This window comes from Ananas comosus, linkage group 9 (genome assembly GCF_001540865.1).
Source record: "Ananas comosus cultivar F153 linkage group 9, ASM154086v1, whole genome shotgun sequence".
Lineage (NCBI taxonomy): Eukaryota > Viridiplantae > Streptophyta > Magnoliopsida > Poales > Bromeliaceae > Ananas > Ananas comosus.
Window position 1 is genome coordinate 4,748,221 of NC_033629.1, and position 13,699 is coordinate 4,761,919.

General features: G+C 33.2%; 2 long non-coding RNA genes across 5 annotated transcripts; both read right to left on the minus strand.

Moving 5' to 3' along the window:
- On the minus strand, window positions 3,382-6,701 carry LOC109715754. Of its 4 annotated transcripts, none has more exons than XR_002217754.1 (5): window positions 6,585-6,701; window positions 6,376-6,483; window positions 6,171-6,230; window positions 4,944-6,082; window positions 3,382-3,885 (listed from the first exon to the last, which is right to left on the minus strand). It is a non-coding gene; the product is annotated as an uncharacterized LOC109715754 (long non-coding RNA). The 4 variants fall into 4 exon arrangements; XR_002217753.1 differs by having other exon boundaries at window positions 6,579-6,689; XR_002217755.1 differs by lacking the exon at window positions 6,585-6,701 and having other exon boundaries at window positions 4,944-5,087; window positions 5,998-6,082; window positions 6,376-6,572.
- LOC109714977 lies at window positions 8,385-10,450 on the minus strand. Its single transcript, XR_002217472.1, has 4 exons — window positions 10,241-10,450; window positions 9,357-9,401; window positions 8,636-8,707; window positions 8,385-8,548 (listed from the first exon to the last, which is right to left on the minus strand). It is a non-coding gene; the product is annotated as an uncharacterized LOC109714977 (long non-coding RNA).

Consider the following 13,699-nt stretch of genomic DNA (forward strand, 5'->3'; position numbering starts at 1 on the left):
AGTTGCTAAGGGGACGATGTGTGCAATGGAAGCAAGACTTTGGTTTAGTGGTTCAACAATAGAATGGAATGCATTGGAAGGAGTTTGGCTGCTGGATGTAACCGGTTCAATGGAAGTCAACGGACGTAAGAATTTGGAAACTGGTTCAACGGAAGTAAGAGAAAATGGTGAAACAAGCTTCGTTGTTGTTGCTGTCGTTTGTAAGAGAAGAAACAAGCAGCTCCTAGTTTGTCATATATTTCTTGACAAGAAGAGTTACATTAGGCTTCCTTGACTCTACATTATGCTGGCAAGTTTTCCTTGTAATTTGTGAGTTATACTATTTTAACCCACGAAATTATTATTCAACTGATATTTTGGCCCATCTTGATGATACTTCTAATTATGTTCCTAACTGGTATAGGAATATTTATTGATTCAATTCATAGAATTGCAGGGGCATGCTTGATATTCGCAGCTAAGAGTATTTAAGATATTCCTACAAATTTGAGAGACGTGCTAGAAATCAGATTTTTAATTTTTATTCTCGCCCTCAAACTAACATAACCTCAAAAGTGATACCAAAAGCAGGCATTTTGGTGTAGGGGTGAAAATAGGTCGGATATCAATGCGTATCTCAGGAAATTATATCTGCATCCATATATATATATATATATATATATAATTGAGCTAAAATATTTTTAAAAGTATCACCCCATTGGTGCTTTTAGATTTCTAGTCCTTGGATCTACTCCTTCATTACTAATAGCATTTGGATCAAACACTATTTCACCTACCATCACCTACCACTATCTACCACCACCTACCACCATCATCACAATCTTACATTTCTCCATCCAATGGTTAAAACTCAAAAGCATCACCTCATTGGTGCTTTTGAGAGTATTCTAGCTTAACTCTCTCTCTCTCTCTCTCTCTCTCTCTATATATATATATATATATAGCTAGGCCGATATACTATCGGTAGTACGGAAGCTTCCGTGCTACCAAGTTTTTTATTAGGGTTTAGGTATCTATATTTTTAAATATGAATATACATCGAATGCTAAATTTTTGTTATCATGTTCAGTAAAAAACGGATAGAGATATGGTCGGATATTTTTTTGGATTTGAGTATGGACTGAATATATATTTGAATATAATTTGAATAATAATATATACTAATATGTACATATAAATATGAATTAGAATTAGCAACAATGCAACTAAAGTTTCACATTCATATTCAAACTTTTTCATATCTATATTTATTGAATAATATTTAAATATTTAACAAACCATATTTTTATATGAAACTCATAATAAAAAAACAAAAAGCAAAAAAAAAAAAAAATCTTATTTCTCCACAAGCATATTATTTTTTCACAACAAACAATCATACTTCTCCTTATCTCCCTAGCAATTGAGCCGCCTTTATCGCCAAAAAAGAAAAAAAATTAAGCCCGTCTTATCTCCCCACATATATATTAGTAATTAAACAATCTAGAATATTTTTTTTTTAACATGTCTAGAAACTTGAAAGCAAAGTACTGGAATAGGGGAATAAAATAGTGGGATATTGGAATCATGGAATTAAGGGAATGAGATATTAGAAATTAATTATTTAATTCATTAGAATTGAGATGTTAGTATCTATATCCAGATTTTTTAGATTGTTGAATAATTTTTACTCCCTAAAATTATATTCTTATTCATATCCAATAAATCCTAATATTCTCTACCTGAATACAAAAAATATCATGTATAGATACAAATATTTTTAGATAGAGTAATGCTATATGTAAACCCCAATTGGGCTGTATATCCTACATCCCACCATCCAATAGGTGGGGTGTTTTTACTAGTTACTTGATGTGACTAATAGTTCAACCCCACCCATTGGATGGGTGAGATATAACTTATTAATCCTGATTATGCTATCCATTTTCACCCCTATTTGGGTGCCTGTGTGCGGTTTAGACTTTTGCTCTCTTTCTTTGGAAAAGGTAAAAGTAATATACATATTACTTTTTAAAAACAGCTGAGTTGACTTTCTAAATAAATTGACTATATTTAAGAAGTATATATTACAAAACTTTTAACTATAGTAGAAAGTTGAATTGCCTTTCTTGGCTTCAACATTGGAAGCCTGAATTTGCAACTATTTATTTTTAGCTAATGAAAAAGGTCATTGGATTTTGGAAATTCCAATGAAAATATAGTGCTTATTTAAATAAACTTAAATGAGACTTTTGCAAATGCTATAGGCAAGCCCAAAGATATTAGTTGCTTTAAAAGGATAAATGTAAATGGAAGCTGAAAAAAAGTCAATGCCGACTTCCAGACTTTGGTACGATAGGAATACAGATCCAATGGAGAAAGCAGCATCGGCTCAATCATTCAAGTTACTCTCTCTTTATTGGACCAAATTTGGAATGCAATATAGCATCCGAATTTGGATGGCCCCAGGGGCATTCTATGGTAGGTCAAGAGTAGAAGATGATGACTTTTGCTGCTCTGCTGACAGCACATTCTTCGACATGTTGTCACCGAGTACTTTCCTTATTTTGTTCGCCCCGATCATAGAGGCCAAGATCTGCTCCTTCTACAGGTCCCATTAGGCATGCCAAATTGTTTTAAGGATTAAGTAAATGATAAACAACTTTATTAATCAAAAGTAAAGAGTTAAAATAAGAAGACTCAAGCATTTCCGCTCAGGTTCTCTACTGTGATTTGACCTCTATGAAGATACACTATGTTTAGCCACTTGACTCATGCTAAACTTGGACGAATGGATCTGGTTGGTCTTCGACTTTAACTAATAAACTCCAAATACTTGAGATTTCGGCCTAAACTTCTAGTGGCAGAACTACTGAGCTAATGTGGTTGCTGCTGCTACTTTTATGGCTATTTCCACTCTCGACCAGAACTACACTATCCTATTTTTATTAGGATAAAGGAACTACTCTTATTTTAGAATCGACTAAATAATTGATAAATTGTTATGGAAGAAGGTATTATCTCTTATTTAGAATCGACTGAATAATTGATATACTATTATTGTGGAAGAAGGTAGTATCTATAGTCTCAGCACCCTTATTCATAATCCGACTTTTCTGATAAGCAAGAACCTCATTTTAAAAGTGAATTGCGATGATTTCGATTGAAATTCGTTTGATAATTGAATCCTATAATCTCAGCTGAATCCCGAAAGTAGCTAAATATTTATCTCTTTTCAAACAGAATTTGCTCATTAAACAGCTGAGATCTCTAATCACTCTAATTCATCAGACGACTAAAATATCGCACAAATAGGACTAAATACAAATTCCAATCTAAGCACATAAAGCATGTTTTTTTATGGATAAGGTAAACTACTCATAAGAAATATAACACAAATAATAAGAAAACCTTCCATAAAATATAATTGTTTTGAGGGTTAAGTTTATACATGTCCTTCTAAAGACATCAATTGATAAATATATTCGTGCAAAGTTTAGTTATAAATTTGTCTCTCCAATGTCTAATTGTTGCATGTATATCTGTCACGCCCCGAGCCCTAGCGGAAGCCCACCGGGCGCTTGCACACCAAGCACCTCCGGTGCACACAAGGCGTCTACAACAACATGGAAAAGAAACAATCCTAACATGGCTATCAGAGCAAGAACATAAGCCTACTATAAGACCAGAACCACAACATCCACCAGATATACCATAGTATATACAACTGGAAAAGAAGAAACTAGTAAGTCTCTAAACAAATATACAGTACACCTTTCAACTAAAAATAAAAAGAAAGATGTCGATGGGTCCAACTATGATAACACCACAGAGGCTCTAGCTAGATGCTAACCTCTTCCCACGATCCCTTGCTATGATCCCTAGCCTCTCCCGCTGCGGAAGGCTCTGAAACAGAAACAAACAACCAATGGGGGTGAGAACTATTAAATAATAGTTTTCAGTAGGTAAGTCGCCGAGAGTGCCGAAATACACCACTAGGTCAACTGAGGCATGCTAACATACAAAATGTGAGTAACATAAGGATGACAGTTAAATAAACAAATTTATTACTAAGTCATGCCTCAACATAATAATGTAAACTAACAGATATGAATTGTTACTGTCACATAACTAAGTAAATGCATATGTAAGTTTACATGCTCATTATCATTAAACTTTAACAACAGATTAAAGAACAATACTTGTCATTGTCATTATAACCATGCATCTATACTAATCAATATAGGTGTAGGTTTACTATCGCTAAAGTTGTGACACCCCAATAGTCTAACATTGGGTAGTTATGACTAGATGTGGGAGTATATAAGCTTGATTGGGCTAGACATAATAGCTGTGCTTAAGCATTTTTGGCCGGTGGTTTGGGCCCAACGAGTTATTATTGCTAGCCGGGTTTGGTCGTTACATTTGGTATCAGAGCCACTTCATCAGCCGGAAGTGTGAGATGAGTCTTGATTGAGCCAGGGTTGGAATGACGGACTAAGCCAGGGTCGGTGATTGACATGCAAAGTCAAGGTCGGAATGACAAAGGCTAGCGAGACAAGTCTCACATCGCCTGGTGATCTTGGGCTGTGTGTGTGTTTAGGGCTGACGACGACGTCAGGGCCTAAACGCGGGGAGTTTGTGACACCCCAATAGTCCCATATTGGGTAGTTATGACTAGATATGAGAGTATATAAGCCTGATTGGGCTAGACATAATAACTGGGCTTAAGCATTTTGGGCCGGTGGTTTGGGCCCAATGAGTTATTATTGCTAGCGGGTCGGGTCGTTACAAAAGTTGACAATACCGATAATGACTAACATAAATGTCCACTTTCTAGAAATGCATCAAAAGAGCCACGAGATAGTAACCCCCTAGTATGTCCATCTACTATATATGCATCAACTGTTGGAGAGGTACAATGTCAGGTTTAATTACATTTACCCAATCAACGAGAAACTTACACGTGATAAAGTCCCGGCTCGTGCCGTGCCTAATGGCCCTGTGGTAGTCAACACTCCTCAAGGCAATCCACTTCGGCGCCCAATTCCGCACGGGCGATCTGTCGTCGCAAGGCTACTCCGGAGTGCCGGCTTGTAGGGAGCGACCTTCACAAGCTTGTGCGAATGAGCACAATGGCAAGCATGCGTGATCAATAGCACGGTATCCACAAATCAAATACTCAATCATTATGTCTAAAACATGAAATCACAATATTGACTCGAAGGTTGGGTACTATTTTATTTGTATCATAACTCGTTCAATTAACTAGGTAGGACTCTACCAATATGCAACGTATCCCAAACATGTAAAGGTCCATATATCATTCAAGACTCTATCTGGTTTCACCTACTCTGTATTCACTATAGTCAAAAGAGTCATTACTAATGCCATATCCAAAGGAATCACAAAGATGTTCACAAAAATCATAATGTATGCCATGTATGCCATGCATATGCTTTGCTACCAAGGTCTCAACTACATGGAGTTATCATGCAAGCAATTTTCATTATATGCGTTTGTCCCTATTATTGTTCGCCCAAAGGCGTTGCAATCTCATTCATCGTGTCTAAAATATTAAATACAGCTAACGACCTAAAGGTCGAGTACAATATCATAAAACTCGCTTAGCCATTCAACTAATTAGATACAACATGTTAACTTTACAATTTATCTCTACCCTGCAGTGGGTCATATTTGCTCTTGCCTAAAACAAGTACATTAATTAGTTTGCATTCGAACTCAATAATTCCACTAACCATGCGAAGTCCTATAGGAATTTTCTTTACTCAACTCTATGATGCATCCTAATGTTGCATAAGAGGAAAATACTATTACATGCCATCTAGTGCCATTTAGTGTACAAGTCCACATGATAAACCTCTACTAAATAAAGTATGAAATTTTTATATGTAGCATGAATGTATCATGCATTCAAAAATTCTACCATGTCACAACTAGCATGGAAATGCACCAAATTATTTCTTTAATAACATAAAAGACATAGAGGGAGTTCACCCATTTCGGAGAGGTCAAACCCATCGAATACACTTCGAACTCCTTCGTTTACTCGAACAAAGTTGCCCTCAGGCCTCCTAGGACCCTAACAAAAATTCTAAAAGGGTTAGAAGCTTCTAATAAGCTTCGCACGAAAATTCTCAAAAATCAAATCGAAAATAGGTAGAAATTACCTTAAATCAAAGAAAACTTGTCCAAAACTCCAATCAAGGTTGGGATACTTCAATTCTCACCTAAAAGAGAGTTTTACAACCATTAATTAGGTTCCAAAAGCCTCAAAACAAGAAACCCCAAATTAAACCCTAGTTTTCCATAACTAGGTTTAATTCCACAAATCTTCACAAAAACACAATCAAGAGTAGTAATTAGATTACTAACCTTCAAGAAAGCTCCAAACCAAGCTAAACTTGAGCTAGGGTTGGAGTTTAATCCTCAACTAAGCTTCTAGCTTCACATCCAAGACTCCTCTAGGGTTCACCAAGCAAGCTTCCATGGAAGGAAAGGAGAAAACAAGACCAAATCTTTCAATTTACATGAGATTAGAGAGGAAATCTAGAGAGAGAAAGAAGAAAAAAAACTACTTTCACCTCCCTCAGGTCTCAGCACAAAAGAAGACCAAGGATGAGGGGTGCTAGGGATATACACTAATGTAACAATCCCAAAAGGCCCCTCAAAAGCTCCCAAATAGCAACTGCACTAAACATAGCTTCAGGAGGGAAAGACAAAAGAGCAAGCAAAGAATAGAAAATTGCATAAAATATTAATTAGGGAGGGAATTAAAGATCGAGGAAAAAAATAACATACCAAAAAGTTGAGCCTTTTTCCCATCGAAAAGTCGAGTGTACTTTTACTGTTTTAGTCAACTTAAAAGAGAGGACGTGGGCCGACTTCAGAATGAGAAGATAAGAGAAACCAGTTCAATGTAGGAAAAATAACCGGTTAAAAAAATATAGCAGTATGAAAAATAGTAAAACTAGATCAACAGAGAGAGAACATGCTCAAAACGAAATAATTGAAAAGGAAAATGGTTCGAAAGAGGTGAGGAGCCAGAACTGGACCGTATCCAAAAGTAAATCTTACAGGTGGGGACCACTCCCAAGAATGAATGTGTTGATACCACGTGTGCAAATTATTGGGGATTAATAGATAGTTATAAAATTATATAATATAAATTATATATAGATTGGATAAGAAAAATATTGTACTACTTGAGTATATATTGTACTATTTGTTAAGTGCTAAAAATTGTAAAATAGTATAGTACTAGTGTAGTGACCCGCGCGATGTGGCGTGTAACCGTTATTGTAACCAATTTTTATCATATCTACTAAATTTTTTCCTTCTTATATGTTGTGTTTTAGAGAGTAATCAATTTTTTCATCTTTCAAAATACCAAAATTTGGTTTATTTTCAACTTATTTTTGTAATATTCGACATATAACTTTGGTTTTCTTACTACAAATTTTGCTACTTTTTTCCTTCTATATTGTATTGTTTGATTTTATTTTTCACTCTGATTCTAATTTTAAAGCTTATTCTTATTCTTCATTTTCACAAAATCATCCTTACTTAAAGATAGCTTAGTTGCAAAGAATATGAAGAATTTTTTTATAGGATTGTGTAAGATTTTTTATTTTTTCATTGCCAATTACATAAATAAGTAAAAACATATACATTAAATTCAAAAATCTTATCAAAACGTAACTGAAAGCATAAAAACAATATTAATATAATTGAAAAGCAAGTGAAAGTATAAAAAAAATTAAATAAATGAAAGATAGTACAAAATTATTTGGAATACATAAGAAGAAAAGAATGAAGTAGAATTAATAGTAAAAATAATAAGAAAAGTAAGCATAATAGTAGCTGAACATGCTAAAAAACACTATAACAGTAATAGCAAATTAGAAGTAACAAAGCAAAACAATATTATCTTTTTGCAATTCAAAGTTATAGTAGAAAAAGTAGTAATAGAAGAAGATTAAGTGCAGCAATACAAAAAATTAATTAGAATATATAAGATGTAGAACTTAATAGTAAAAGAATAATTTGGAAAAAAAAAACAAAAGAGCCATCAGAAAAAAAAGCAAGAAAAAAAAATATGAAGATACAATAAAAGAATTACCTAATAAAAAGAAGAGTTACAGAACCTAACCAGCAAAGATTGAAAAAAGATGAAGCAGCTAAGAACCAGAAGAAGCTACAAAATTAATATAAAAAGAGAAATAGAAGAATAAATTAAAAGGAGCTGATGATATTGTTCAAATTTCTGCTTCTATTGCTGTTGTTTCTACTGCATCTTCAGCTTTTTTTTTTTTTAATTTGTTTTTCTTACATAGAAAGAAAATGAGTACAAACATAAGAAAAATAAAAAGTTGCTTCTGTAATTGTGAATAATGTATATATTATGGACTCCAAAAAGGAAGGCGCTTGGAAATGCCTAGAAAGAGACTAGAAGCCACTACAGAAGAAACCCCCCTCTGATAAGCATCTGGATAAGGATACGGAGGCCCCTCTTCAGCTCTTGGTCCCTCACCTATCGTATCCTTTGCTGTTAGAAAAAAAAAGGACCCTTCGGTATAGTGTACATGTAAAGTAAAAATTGAATAACATTCTAAACCATAAAATTGACAATTACTTATGTTTTCATAGTTGGTATTGCCGCTGATGCTTTTAATGCTGGTGCTGCTCCTCTTAATTTTACTCTAGGCTTAGACATTCAATAAACTTTATTAGTAATCAACAAAGATAATTTATGCATTTTAAATATTATTAATGAATTGTACTGAAAAGTAGAAATTGCCTCAGTAGTTGCTTCATCGATTGTTGAGAGAAATCAATGGTTGCAACAATTGCACAATTGCTATTCGAGCAGCCTTATCATATATAATATTTGTTGATATTTAATCATATAATTATTCATTTTTCATTATTGTCAATAACATAAGAAATAAAAAACGTATACATTAAATTTGTAAAATCTATTAAAAAGTAATTAAAAGTAAAAAAGTAAATATTAAAATAAGTGAAAAAAATTATTTGAAACTATATAGAAATTTCTTAAATAGCTCTCTATAATTGATAACCAAATAATTGAATATCTCACTAATTCCTAAATTAGAGGATGTTTTTTTATTTTTTCCTGATTGTTAATTTTGCCTAGTTGTCAGGGAGCATAGATTTAGTGAAATAAACTAATTTTTCTATTTTGGATATATGAGCGTGCACATCTAATTTGAATAGCTCTCTAATCCCTAAATTAGAGGATTAATAGTAGTTTTTATTTTTTTTCTAAAAAAATATGAATGTAGTAGGTAAATTAAACTAAATATAAAGGGATTATGAATAGGAAAGCTTACAGATTGAAAACCGAATGATCGCAAAAGCCAACAAAAGTATGCCGACTGTAAAAAAGAAAAATTCAAATTTGTTAAAGAATATATATGCAGTAGGCAAACCAAACTGAGTATATATAAAAAGATTACGTGCAGAAAAACTTATAGACTCAAAACCAAATGACAGCACAACAACCACCAATAGTTAACAGATTCCTAAGTCAAAGATATATCAATATTGATTTTTAAAAAACTTTATATGATAGATAATCGAAGTTAACAAATAAAATAACAAATAGAAATTAACGATAACCTTGAAAAGAGAGGAACTGTTGCAGCCAAGTATTAAAAAACATTATGTTGTGGGCAACCTAAAATATTGAAAACAATATACGCATAGATTTGAGATTTCTCATAGAAAAAATTTTAGATTCTATAGTAATTATCTTTATATATCCATTTGAAACTAGATAACAACATTAGAGTTTATAGTGTGATCTAATAATATGTTCTTTGATCGGAGAAAGTTTAGGCAATTAGAGGTTCGCAATTGTCTTGGCATCTACATTGACCACTTAATGACTTGAAATTCAAGCTTCAAAATAGTTTAAAATATTTAAAAGGCAAGTGCACAATTATTGTTGTTCAACTACAAATCAGCAACATAAAAACAATAATCATAACCAATAACAATGGAATAGTGATTATAAAAAATAATAGTAAGAAGTAGCTATCTAAGAAGCAACTATCTATGGAACCTTCAAAGTGTCTAGCTTGTACCCTAGTAGAAGGCAAGCACTACAAATACCAAATCATTAGATGAAATAGGTTATCCAGCAACAAATATTAAAATAAGAATTCGTAAGTAGATGCCTTTAAAAGATAGATATGTAATTATGCACACATACCATCTATATCATTAGTCGTGCTTTTGAGATGCTTGTTCTAATATTCATCATAAGATTCATCTACTTGACAATTATAGCAAAACCAACGGCGTATTGTACTCTCTTCTTCATGCCTCTAATTTGTGGTGCACGTACCGCTTAGACCAGGCAGTATACCAAATCATTAGTTATTATGAAAATGGTAAAAGATCGAAAACACATATTAAGAATCAAAACAAAGTAAAAATAAATGTGAAAAAAGGCACTATCATTAACACTTAGGTAAAAAAAATTGCAGATTTTCTATGCATGCAATGGAAATATGGCTCCAAAAATTTCAAAGCATCTTTCCCAACTTACATGTCCTCTCCTTCGAAATATAAACTATCTCATTAACCATACTCACCAAACATGTTTTTGGTTCCCGAATAATCAGAAGCAAAACAGATCGGTAGCTACAGATTCTAAAATCAAAAGAAAAGGAAAAACTAATAGATGCCGACAGAGCCCGATTTTATGAGTTCGAAATTTCAACATGGTAGAGAAAGCACTCTCCTTCCTCTCCAAGGGGTGGTGTGAGATGCGCGAATCTGCGGGCGCCGACCTCCGCCTCATGCGTGCCTGGGCAAGCTCCTTCAAGTCCCTCGTCGATCGTGAGCTCGAGAATCTCCTCCACTTCGCCTCTGTGTTCTCCGCCCCGCCGCAACTGCTCGTGGCGGCGGCAACATCGTCGTTTTCCTCGGCGGCGATTGGGTCGTCCTCGATCTCGGAGCTCGAGATCGTGAAGCAGATCCAGCCCAAGCTCTCGGATATCCGGCGCGAGTACTCATCGCCGGAATTTAGCCGGAAGGTTCCGGAGAGGTGGAAGCCTAAGGCCTCGATTCGGATCGATCTCCCGGCCATCAGGAACACTTTTTAAGGAATTAACAGGAGACGAACAGTCTGGAAATAAAGCGGTTGCAAGTTAGGAGCCGAAGCGTCTGTCCATGTAGTAATCCGTCCGTGTAGGAATCACCCATTCACGAATAAAGAAAGGTGGTGGGTCTCACTTGCAAGGTTAAGAAGAAAAGTAATCACTACAAATAGGTGGGCCCCACGTACAAAAATTAAGGTAATTATGCCATGTGGATTCAATTATGGGGATTAATAGTTTTTTTATAGATTATAAATATTGTCAAATAGCGCAACATATAGTCAAATATTATAATATTAAAAAATATTACACAATGATTATATATCTTACACTATTTTACCATATTGCACTATTTTTGTAGTCTGTTGCATTATGGCTTGTTTGGTTTCTTGGAAAATAGTAAACAATTATTTTTAGGGAAAAAAGTTTTCTGTGGAAAAGATAATTTTTAATTTCTGTTGTTTGGTTCGACGGAAAAGAAAAATAGTTTTCAATATATGGGTGTTTGGATGATAAGAAAAAGAAATAGAAAACACTTTTTATTTCTATTTCACTTATTTGGTTAGTTTAAAATTTCAGTATATAAACACCTTTTGCAAAAAAGGGTAAGATTACCAACCTTTTAAAATTTAACATAATACTCATAAACTATTTATAATATAAATAATAATAAGTAAATAAAATAATTTTAAGTATATTTTGGTATAGGTAAAATAGTTTTACAAAGGAGATAGAGATGATCGACATAACTAGTAGGAGATGGAGATAACTATGCTGTACGTGTGTGTATATACATGTACACACAAAGGAAATGGAGATAATTAACATGACTAGTAGGAGATGGCGATAATGATGCCGTATGTGTGTTTATATATATATATATATATATATATATATATATATATATATATATATATATATATATATACTATAAGATCTGATTTCTCTGACCTGATCAATTTTGTATGCATTTCCTAAACGNTGACGGATTGGATAGTAAACGTATATCAATATATTAGAAAAAATAAATTTCTTTTTTACTTCTCAAAACGTTCGTAAGAAAAAAGTTTTCGTTTTCCGAAAAAAAATTTAAAAAACGAAAAGAGAAGTTTTTCATAAAATATAAAAAATAATTTTTCAAAAAATCTACTTTTCTTACAAACCAAACACACGGAAAAAACTTTCCCAATTTAAAATAAGTTTTCTGGGGTATTTATCAAGGAACCAAACATGCCCTTAGTTAAATAGTGCAATATTTAGTCAAATAGTATAATATTTTATTATTTTTAAAGGAGAAAGAATAAAGAAAATAAAATAAGAAGAAAGAGGAGGAGGATAATAACGTGCCTTCCTCTCGCTCCCCCCTCCTTCTCCACTAGCTCCAACACCCCACGGCGTCCTGTTACTTCAGATTGTGTCATTATCCATGCTTTCACCTCCCTACTTCGTGTCTCGTTGAAGCCGGCTCCGTCGTCGTAGAAGTCAGTGGAGAAGTGGGCGAGGTAGGGGGAAGGAGCATGACGGTGACATCTAGGCTGTGAAGGAGAAAGAGGGAGAAGAAGCAGAGGGAGGAGGAAGAAAGAAAGAAGAGAGAGAAAGGGAGAGAATAATAAGATTTTGATCCATATTTTTAAAATCCAATTCGAATCTGCAAAATTGAAAAAGAAGGCTTGATTTTGTAAAAATACATAACCAACAAATTTTATAATACAATTGATAGTCCCTAGTGTAAGTGGCAAAGGGCTTAATGGTTGGTACTCAAGTTCTATATTTAAAACCTAGTTGTTTTATATTTTCAACTAAGTTCATTTAAAAAAATAAACGAAGTAAATAGCATGCTACCTTTCTCTCTCTTTTAAAACAAAATAATGCAAAAGGCCAATTTCAAATGATCAACTTTTTGTGCATTGGCATATTTCATCTATAATATTTTAAGAAAATAAACACATATATTACAATAAGATTTTGTAATGATTGATACTTATTATTTTGTCCGTGATCAAAATGAGGTGACTAAAGCTCATTTTTCAATTTTGATCTCAAGTTTATACTTTGGAAAGTACAATTTATCTCAAGCTTGAGTTTTTTTATCTGACAAAATACACTTAACCAAATTAATTATACAATTTTTGTTGTTTTATATTTTTTAGTTTTATTTGAACTTGATTTTTCTGAACAACTGATGGTGATAAAACTATAATCAGCCTGAGTTTTCTACAATCCACTGTGTAAAATTTTTGTATGCACTGTATTACACCTAATGATCACTCAATTGGAATTTGTCTTAGACTCCGTTTAGGATTGCAAAAAGACTGTGCTCTATAGGTAAGAAAATAAGAGGAAAAAGTATTTTATTTTTTTTTGTACGTATTATCGCATTTGATATATCAATATAAATTATAATTAATTAAGATACATTTATGCGGTTCAGCTGAAAAACACAGAATCATATTTTTATATACTTTTGCATTAATTCTATTTTATCTAACAAAATTAAATAGGCTTCAATACCAAATAAGCTTTTAGTAGTATTTCAGCCTAACTCAATTCTATAGTATCTAAAGTTA